The following is a 10818-nucleotide window of genomic DNA, read 5'->3' on the forward strand; positions in this document are numbered from 1 at the left end:
CGCATCATCCCCAGACACCTGCAGCTGGCTGTCCAGAATGACGAGGAGCTCACCAAGCTGCTGGGAGGGGTGACCATCACTCAGGGCTGGGTGCTGCCTAATATCTAGGGCATTCTGCTGCCCAAGAAAACCAGCGCTCCGGGCACCAAAACCAAGGCAATCTGCCAGGATTTTATCAAATACCCAAAGGTTCTTTTCAGAGCCACCCACAGTATCATTCTTGTAAATCTCCTCTGTACTCTCTCCACAGCAATTGTGTCCTTTCTGTAATGTGATGACCAGAACTGTACGCAATACTCCAGCTATGGCCAAACCACCGTTTTAAACAGTTCTCGCATTACATCCCTGCTTTTGTCGACCAAGAAAGGAAAGCATTCCATATGCCTTCTTCACCACTCTATCTACCTGTCCTGTCACTTTCAGGGACCTGTGGACATGCACTCCAAAGTCTCTCACTTCTTCTACCCCTCTCAATATCTTCCCGTTTATTGAGTGTTCCCTTGCTTTGTTTGCCCTCCCCAAATGCATTCCCTCACACTTCTCCAGATTGAATTCCATTTGCCATTTTTCTGCCCACTCAACTAATCCATTCAAATCATTCTGAAGTCTACAGCTATCCTCCTCACTATCAATTACACGGCCAATTTTTGTGTCATCAGCAAATTTCCCAATCATAGCTCCCACATTTACTTCCAAATCATTAATATATACCACAAACAGCAAGAGACCCAACACAGAGCCCTGTGGAATGCCACTGAAAACCGCTTTCCATTCGCAAAAACATCCGTCGATAACTATCCTTTGTTTCCTGCCACTGAGTCAATTTTGGATCCAACCTGCCACATTCCCCTGTATCCCATGGGCTTTCATTTTACTGACCAGTGGGACCTTATCAAATGCCTTACTAAAATCCGTGTAAACCACATCCACTGCACTATCCTCATCAATGTTCCTTGTTACTTCCTCAAAAAACTCAGTCAAGTTAGTGAGACATGACCTTCCCTTTACAAATCCATGCTGACTATCCCTGATTAATCAATGCCTTTCTAAGTGGCAGTTTATCCTGTCCCTCAGAATTGATTCTAATAATTTACCCACCACCGAGGTCAGACTGACCGGTCTATAATTATTTGGCCTATCCCTCACATCCTTTTTAAATAATAGTACAACGTTCGCAGACCTCCAATCCTCCGGCACCTCCCCCAAGTCCAGTGAGGATTTGAAGATGATCCTCAGCGCATCCATTATTTCCTCCCTGGCTTCCTTTAACAACCTCAGATGCAAACCATCTGGCCCTGGTGATTTATTCATTTTCAAGGATGTCAGACCCTCTAGTACTTCCACTCTCATTATGCTTATCGTATCTAATATTTCACACTCCTCTTCTTTTACTACAATGTCTGCATCATCCCTCTCCTTTGTGAAGGCAGAGACAAAAAACTCATTAAGAACCCCGCCCACATCTTCTGGATCCACACAGAAGTTCCCTTGTACATCTCTGATAGGCCGTACCCTTTCCTTAGTTATCCTCTTGCTCTTAATGGACTGATAAAACATCTTTGGGTTTCCTTCAAGTAGTTGTATCCAGTCCACATCCACCAAATCACCTCTCAGTTTTGTAAAATTTGCCTTCCCCCAATTTAGAACTTTTACCTTTCGAGCTGCCCTGCCATTACTTAGCTTTACAAACTCATTATTGCTCGTGTAATAAGTGTAATAAGTAGAATAATCTACCAGCTACTCACCGATCAGCTTCTTCCCCTGTACCATGGAGGCTGAAAAGGCAGAAGAGACCAAAGAGCACCTCCTTCCCCCAGTCAGTGAAGTCCCTCACACATCAACTCACAGCTTTACACTCTGTCCAAACAGCACTTTCTAATTAGTAATTATTCATAAATTACACTAACTAAAACATTAGTAACCTGACCAATTACAAGGTAGCTATTTGAGGGTTTTTAAACAAAGAGCTTTTTTCCCTATCCTGATTTTAGGTCCCACTCTGGACACTTGCTTTTGTTCCAGGACACCGAGGGCGGGGTGCTGCCGAATATCCAGGCCGTGCTGCTGCCCAAGAAAACCAGCGCTCCGGGCACCAAAACCAAGTCAATCTGCCAGGATTTTATCAAATACCCAAAGGCTCTTTTCAGATCCACCCACAGTATCTGAAAGGGCTGATTACTGTCTGAAGTCTGCTGTACCCACACCTCTGTCTATCCCTCTTCATCTAGAACAACCAGCGTCATCTTCCATTCCTTTCACCATCATGAGTTTAACTCGCTTCTCCTTATAGACAGTCAGATATCAATGTAATAATGAAATGATCTGTGTCAGTGCTGGCCATTTCCCTGTCCTGATTTCAGACCCCACTCTGGACACTTGTTTCCCATTCCAGGACCTCCTTGTATTAATATTCAGCACCACCTGTCAGTCAGAAACTTGTCTCAATGAACCGATCCTTTTACTGAACTTCCAACTGCTGCTGTCTATTTCTCGAGGGAAAGAGCTGCTCACTGTATAAGGATGTGAGGGGAATGTAACCCGGCTGCTGGTGACAAGGTCCCGTCTTCTCAATCAAAAGCCTTTTATTTTACTTCAGTGATTCCCAGATTCCCAGCTGGTCTGTTGAGGATTTTGTTTTCACAGAAATATCTTGTTAAATACAAATCTGATTCCAACATGTCAATACCAGGACAGAATGGGAACCTTTTAAAAGGATGAAGCAACTATTTCAGTGGCTTCTCACTGTCCCCCTGAAGCCTGTGTGAAGGGGAATTACCAATAGTCTGTAATTTATTACTTCCACACCGAGTTTGAGTTATTTGTCGCGTGAAAGATTGCTGAACGGAGTCTTTTACTGTCAGTTACGGATGAGAAGTTGACAAAAATTGGCAAAATAAAGCTGTTCATAAAATAGCACCAGCAATTTGAGTCGGTAAAAGCAAAATTGTGTTTTAAAAGTTTATTTAAACCGCTACGGGAAAATAGATTTTTATGTACTTTTCCAGTCGATCACTTCTTTTCCAAAGTGAAATTGGCGGCTTTCACAAATTCAAATATTCTGCCAGGTTGACAGGTTCAACCAATGATTTTTTGTATTTTGTGCTTCGAGGTTCTCTAATTGAATCACTCATCTGAGCTACTGGCTGTGTGGCTTAATGGATAAGGCGTCTGACTTTGGTATATTCTATGATGTTCGCAGAAGATTGCAGTTTCGAGTCCTGCCACGGTCATTTTGACCCAAAGGGATTATGCAGGGCTTTGGGGATCGAGTCGGGGACTGAACAGATTGGAAACCCAACATGGACTGAATGGGGCGAATGGCTGTCACTGACTTTATGAGAAGAGGGTGACCAATCAGAAGTGGGCTGGGGTTACTGCTGGCTCAAACTGCAGGAATTCCAGGTCCCTGAATGACTGAGCTGAAACTGATCAGTTTCACTGCAGGAAACACCGTTTCGGGGGAAGTAACATCACAAATAATTCCATTTGACTAATAATTCAATTATAAAACAATGGGCAGATGTGAAGGTGCGATGTTACTTTTCACTGTGAGGGGAGAATCCGCCATCTGGGTAAATCAGCAACTTTATAACATCGTCTGTACGTTTGGAAAAGAAACGATGAAAACTCTCCCCATAACCCTGGTGCGGTGGAAAGGCTCAATTCAGAAATTGGAATATAACGAGACCACAACATAAATCATTAACTGTTATTTCCGGCATAAAACACACCCCAGCTCCCGTTCCCAGGTCACTGCTGTCCCTATGAGGCGGTGGCTGAATCTGAAAAGAGACTTTGTTTTGTGTTTCTGCAGGAAAACCACAAAGATCCTCCCAGGCAGTGAAACTCATCTTCCCAGAATCTCCATACCAGATTGAAACAGAAAACACAAAGACAGTGAGAAAGTTCCAGAGAGTTACTGAGCATTAAAACCAATGAAATAAACCAATTCGAGAGAGATGTTGGTGCAGCTTTTTCAGAGAGATTGTGGGTGGCTCTTAAAAGAGCCGTTGTGTTTCGAGTGTTTTCACTACATGGTGGAGTTTTATTTGGAGTTGATGTACTTGGTCACTCACTTTGTCCCTTCTCACATTCCGAGCGCTTTGTTGGGTGGAAATATTTATTCAGGCAGTTTCAACAGCTCAGAGCCGACATTGAGTCAGAAACCAGAAATGGGAGTACGGGACACAGACAAGGAATTTACGCTGGACCTTTATAAATCTCACTGGTTATAGGCCTCAGTTAGAGCGTTGTGTCTAATTCCATGCTCCACACTTTAGCAGGAATGTCAAGGCCTTAGAGAGGGTGCAGAGGAAATTTACTGGAATGGTATCAGAAATGCAGGAATTCAGCTAATGTGGAAAGAATAGGGGTCTGGGGTGTGTGAAGCTGGGGTCCTTCTTCTTCGAGCAGAATGGCAGTTAATAGTTGTGTTCAACATTGTGAAGAGTTTTTATAAGAATAAAGAAGTTTGACTGCAATTAGACAGAGCCTTGGTGAGATCACACATTATGGGCGGCACAGTGGCGCAGTGGTTAGCACCGCAGCCTCACAGCTCCAGCAACCCGGGTTCAATTCTGGATACTGCTTGTGTGGAGTTTGCAAGTTCTCCCTGTGTCTGTGTGGGTTTTCTCCAGTTGCTCTGGTTTCCTCCCACAAGCCAAAAGACTTGTTGGTAGGTAAATTGGCCATGATAAATTGTCCCCAGTATAGGTAGGTGGGAGGGAAATATAGCGTCGGTGGGGATGTGGTAGGAATATGGGATTAGTGTAGGATTAGTATAAATGGGTGGTTGTTGGTTGGCATAGACTCGGTAGGCCGAAGGGCCTTTTTCAGCGCTGTATCTCTCTGTGACTCTAGAGATGTGGATGCTCGTTGGGTATATCCAAGAGAGAGACCGATAGATTTTTGGATACTAAGGGAATCAAGGGATCTGTGCTAGTGTGGTAAGATGGAGTTGATGTAGGAAATCAGCTGTGATCTTATTGAATGGCAGAGCTATTTCGATGGGCCGAATGGCCTACTCCTATTTTTTTATGTAAAGTTCCATTCCTCTCAGGGAATATTTTATTTTCAAAAAGAGAAATACTGCACACACTGGAAACCTGAATAATAACAGAAGATTCTGGAAACACTCAGCAGTTCCAGCAGTATCTGTGGAGAGAGGAAGGGAGGAGCAATGTTTCAGGTCTATAGAAGGGTCACAGAACTGGACCATTAACCCGAGCTTCTCTTCTCCACAGTTGTTTCGGAACTGGCTGAGTGTTTTCAGTATTTTAGGCTTTTTCTTTCTGTATTTCATCCTTTTCCCACTTGACTATTTGCTGTGAAACTTTCAGCGTTGTGCTCAATTCTTTGTGTCGTTGTGTTTTCTTTATTTGAAGCAATGTAAATAGTATCCTGAAATGAATTTGCCAAATGGTTGGGCAAATTGTTACAACCAGTTTTTGAGCAGGTTCTCCACATACACAGTGAAGGATTCCTTCACATTTGTGAAGAACATACAGGACTTGCATATCGATAGCAATGCCGTGTCCATGTGTCATTTGACATTGCTAGCCTATTCACCAATGTACCACTTCAGGAAGCCATAGATATTTGCACTGCAGTGCTATATCATGGTGATCTAGACCCGCCACCATTGTGTGAATCAGTATTCATTGAACTTATGAACTCGGCAACTTGCACAGTTGAGTTCAGTTTTATTGACACCATGTATCGCTGGTGTTGCCATGGGATCCCCTCCAGGCCCAGCTCTCACAAACATCTTTGTTGGATTCCATGACAAACCTGTTTTTAAGGGAATGACACCTAACCTCCTTCCTCTTGCATATTTTCAATATGTAGATGACACATTTGCGATATTTGAATCCGCAGCTGCATGAAATAATTTCCTTGCACGTCTTCATGGGCTCCATCCTACACTCAAATTCACCTTTGGAATGGAGCTGTCAAATGAGCTCCCTTTCCTTGATGTACTAGTTGACAAATCTGCTAAGGGGTTTTCTACCACGGTCTACCGCAAACCTATCTTCCCAGGTCAATGCACGCGTTGGGATTCTTACAGTGCCATGAGCTATAAGATTGGCCTTCTCGGCAACCAATCACTGACCGACATTGGCTCCTGGTCCAGCAACAACTCAACCTCAAAATCCTCAGACCTGCTGAGTGGTTCCAGCATTTCTTGTTTTTATTTCAAAATACTCATCCTTGTTTCTAAATCCTTATGTGTTCTCACCTGTCCCAACCTCCTTCCTCCCTCCGTAACCACCTCCCTCCCTCCCTCCGTAACCACCTCCCTCCCTCCGTAACCACCTCCCTCCCTCCCTCCGTAACCACCTCCCTTCCTCCGTAATCACCTCCCTCCCTCCCTCCATAACCACCTCCCTCCCTCCGTAACCACCTCCCTCCCTCCCTCCATAACCACGGAGTCTTATCGAAAACCTCATAAATAGGGCTGAGCCATTTGCTCACCATGCAAGCTTGATGCTGAAATAGGGCGAATCAAAGACATCCTGCATTACAATGGTTACACTGATCAGATCATTTCTATCTGTATATCACACAAACTTATAAACGGGCTGAAGGACGTCATTTTGAGCCCTGAAAAGTGCCCAGTCTCCCTCAAATTACCCTGGAAAGGTAATATATCCCCAATATTTGAGTAACAGGTGAAGCTCGCTGTTTCCTGCTGTTACTATGCAGGAGCAACAAGTGTGGTGTTCGCCACTAACAGGATGCTGCTGTCAAGCAAAAGAGACGTCCTGCCTATCACACAAATAAGTAACGTGATATATGAATTTCAATACCAGTGTGATGCTAGGTTTCTAGACCGTACATCCAAAAACTGGCGGATTGTATCAAAGAACATGTCCCTTCCGCTGTTCGCAATGGGCCCTACCCAACCAACCCGTGCTTGCAAAACTCAAAACACAGTATCCAACATGAGATGTGATTCCACAATCGGACAACATTTGCTAAATAATTCTCAGTGAGCTAAGAATTACACTGACAACCGATTTAAGACTGTCAGTAGGGCTCGCAGTGTGGTGCATTGGTGTGTACTGTAAACTACATGTATTAATACACAGGGCCCTGTTCTTTGCAGACAGAAAGAATATGCACACATGTCGTGCCAGTTTCAGCTAAACAAAATAAGTGACAGCCATTCACTGGCTCATTCCACAGGGCAATGCCTTGACCAATCAGAGTCAAGCTGCCTGGTTTAAATTTCAAACAAAGCTGGGCAGTTATCTGTCAGTTACCATTCTGAATGGCAATGCCTCGCCCAATCAGAGTTCACTTGCCAACCAATCAGCACGCTCTTCTCATACAGAAGAAAGTTGTTGTTTTCCCTTAAATTGGTATTCTTGCGGATTGCCCTGCTGAGTGCAAGACGAAAACAACTGGCGACCAAAGTTTGGACAACATGTCACTATTTTCACGAAATGATTACTTTTATTTTCAATATAAAAATATAAAGCAATATGAGTGCAACATTTACAGACAAATTCTATTACCTCACATTGCCTGATTCTTTCACACTGACAGACTATGTGAACTACTGTCCTGATCTTGCAGTTCTCACTTCCAGTTAGCAAATGTCAGCAATCTGTGATGCAGTGCAGTTTACAGAACAGACCGTCAATCACAACATGCAATAATTGTTCAGCTTATGTTGGACTGGTGGGATTTAGAAATACTAGGAATTGAGATGAGCTGTTATTGTATTTAATTATTTGTTTCATGGGATGTGGACGTCGCCAGCCAGGCCAGCATTTATAGTCCATCCCTAATTGCCCATGAGAAGGTGGTGGTGAGCTTCCTTCCTGAACCACTGCAGTCCATGTGGGGTAGGTACACCCACAGTGCTATTAGGAAGGGAGTTCCAGGAATTTTACCCAGCGACAGCGAAGGAATGGCGATATAGTTCCAAGTCAGGATGATGTGTAGCTTGGAGGAGAACTTTCAGGTGGTGGTATTCCCATGCATCTGCTGCCCTTGTCCTTCTAGGCAGTAGAGGATGCAGGTTTGGAAGGTGCTGCCTGAGTAGCCTTGGTGCATTGTTGCAGTGCATCTTGTAGATGGTACACACTGCTGCCACTGTACGTCAGTGTGAAGGGAGTGAATGTTGTGGATGGGGTGCCAATCAAGCATGTTGCTTTGTCCTGGATGGTGTCGAGCTTCTTGAATGTTGTTGGAGCTGCACCCATCCAGGCAAGTGGATAGTATTCCATCACACTCCAGACTTGTGCCTTGTAAATGGTAGACAGGCTTGGGGAGTCAGGAGGTGAGTTACTCACCGCATGCTTCCTATCCTCTGACCAGCTCATGTAGTCACACTATTTATAAGGCTACTCCAGTTCAGTTTCTGGTCAATGGGAACCCCCAGGAAGTTGATAGTGGGGGATTCAGCGATCGTAATGCCGTTGAATGTCAATGGGAGATCGTTAGATTCTCTCTTGTTCGAGATGGTCATTGCCTGGCACTTGTGTGGCGCGAATGTTACTTGCCACTTATCAGCCCAAGCCTGGATATTGTCCAGGTCTTGCTGCATTTCTACATGGACCTCTTCAGTATCTGAGGAGTCGCGAATGGTGCTAAATTTTGCAATCATCAGTGAACATCCCCACTTCTGACCTTATGATTGAAGGAAGGTCACTGATGAAGTAGTGAAGAAGGTTGGGCCGAGGATACTACCCTGAGGAACTCCAGCAGTGATGTCCTGGAGCTGAGATGATTGACCTCCAACAATCACAACCATTTTCCTTTGTGCTAGGTACGATTCCAACCAGTGGAGAGTTTTCCTCTTGATTCCCATTGACTCCAGTTTTGCTCTGGCTCCTTGATGCCATACTCAGTCAAATGCTACCTTGATGTCAAGGGCAGACACTCTCACCTCACCTCTTGAGTTCAGCTCTTTTGTCCTTGTTCGAACCAAGGCTGTAATGAGGTCAGGAGCTGAATGGCCCTGGCGGAACCCAACTGAGCGTCACTGAACAGGTTATTGCAAAGCAAGTGCCCCGTCGATGACACCTTCCATCGCTAGACTGATGATTGAGAGTAGACTGATGAGGCAGTAATTGGCTGGGTTGGATTTGTCCTGCTATTTGTGTACAGGACATACCTGGGCAATCTTCCACATTGCCGGGTAGATGCCAGAATTGTACCTGTACTGGAACACCTTGGCTAGGGGCGCGGCAAGTTCTGGAGCATATGTCTTCAGTACTATTGCTGGAATATTGTCAGGGCCTGTAGCCTTTGCTGTATCCAGTGCCTTCAGTCGTTTCTTGATATCACGTTGAGTGAATCGAATTGGCTGAAGACTGGCATCTGTGATGCTGGGGACTTCAGAAGGAGGCCGAGATGGATCATCAACCCGGCACTTCTGGCTGCAGATTGTTTCAAATTCTTCATCCTTATCTTTTGCACTGATGTGCTGGGCTCCCCCATCATTGAGGTTGGGGATATTTGTGGACCCACCTCCTCCTGTTGGTTGTTTAATTGTCCACCACCATTCATCATTGGATGTGGCAGGGTGTAGATCTGATCCGTTAGTTGTGGGATCACTTAGCCCTGTCTATTACATGCTGCTTCTGCTGTTTGGCATGAAAGTAGTCCTGGGCTGTAGCTTCATCAGGCTGACGCCTCATTTCAAGGTATGCCTGGTGCTGCTCCTGGCATGCCCTCCTGCACTCTTCATTGAATTAGGGTTGATCCCCCAGCTTGTTGGTAATGTTAGAGTGGGGGAATATGCCGGGCCATGAGGTTATAGAATGTGGTTGACTACAATTCTGCTGCTGCTAATGGTCCACAGCACCTCATGGATGCCCAGTTATACATTGCTAGTTCTGTTCAAAATCTATCCCATTTAGCACAGTGGTAGTGGCACACAACACGACAGAGGGTATCCTCAATGTGAAGACGGGACATCATCTCCACAAGGACTATGCAGTGGTCACTCCTACCAATACTGTCATGGACTGATGCATCTGCGGCAGGCAGATTGGTGAGGATGAGGTCAAGTATGTTTTTCCCTCTTGTTAGTTCCCTCACCACCTACTGCAGACCCAATCGAGCAGCTATGTCCGTTAGGACTCGGCCAGCATGGTCAGTAGTGGTGCTACCGAGCCACCCATGGTGATAGTCATTGAAATCCCCCAGCCAGACTACATTCTGTGCCCTTGCCACCCTCAGTGCTCCCTCCAAGTGGTGTTCATCAGTCTCTCGCTGTCTCTTGCTGGTTTGCTCAGTACCTTTCTCTGTCTGTTCATTTCTGAGTCCTGATAATCTCTTCCTGGTTTTCTGTGTGTCTTTCTCTGCCTGCCTCATTGTCGGTGCTGTTAGTCCATGTCCTTGTGTCATTGTGCAGAGAGGGTGAGTCCGTCAGCACGTGTGTTGCTGAGGCCAGAATTCTTGAGCATTCAGACGACAATCCTATTTTTATAAAAACATTGGGGAAATGAACATATTTCACTAACAGGCAGCAAAAATTTAAGCCAACAGTTAGCAGAGTGGCGCAGCGGAAGCGTGCTGGGCCCATAACCCAGAGGTCGATGGATCGAAACCATTCTCTGCTATTTATGTTCGGTAGGAACACAAACAGTTCACTTTCAAAACATCAAGTGTTTCCCTATAATTACAAGATGCGCTCGATTGCGATCAGTTGGTTTGCTCAGTACCTTTCTCTGTCTGTTCATTTCTGAGTCCTGATAATCTCTTCCTGGTTTTCTGTGTGTCTTTCTCTGCCTGCCTCATTGTCGGTGCTGTGACTCCGTGTCCTTGTGTTATTGCGCAGTGAGGGTGAGTCCGTCCGCA

At 45.1% G+C, this 10818-nt stretch overlaps 1 non-coding gene across 1 annotated transcript; it reads left to right on the forward strand.

The window, feature by feature from the left end:
• The first annotated feature begins 10508 nt into the window (after positions 1-10508).
• Positions 10509-10580, forward strand: trnam-cau (transfer RNA methionine (anticodon CAU)). Its single transcript has one exon. It is a non-coding gene; the product is annotated as a tRNA-Met (tRNA).
• Positions 10581-10818: the final 238 nt, after the last annotated feature.

The sequence above is a fragment of the Heterodontus francisci genome, unplaced genomic scaffold (assembly GCF_036365525.1).
Source record: "Heterodontus francisci isolate sHetFra1 unplaced genomic scaffold, sHetFra1.hap1 HAP1_SCAFFOLD_51_1, whole genome shotgun sequence".
Classification (NCBI taxonomy): Eukaryota; Metazoa; Chordata; class Chondrichthyes; order Heterodontiformes; family Heterodontidae; genus Heterodontus; species Heterodontus francisci.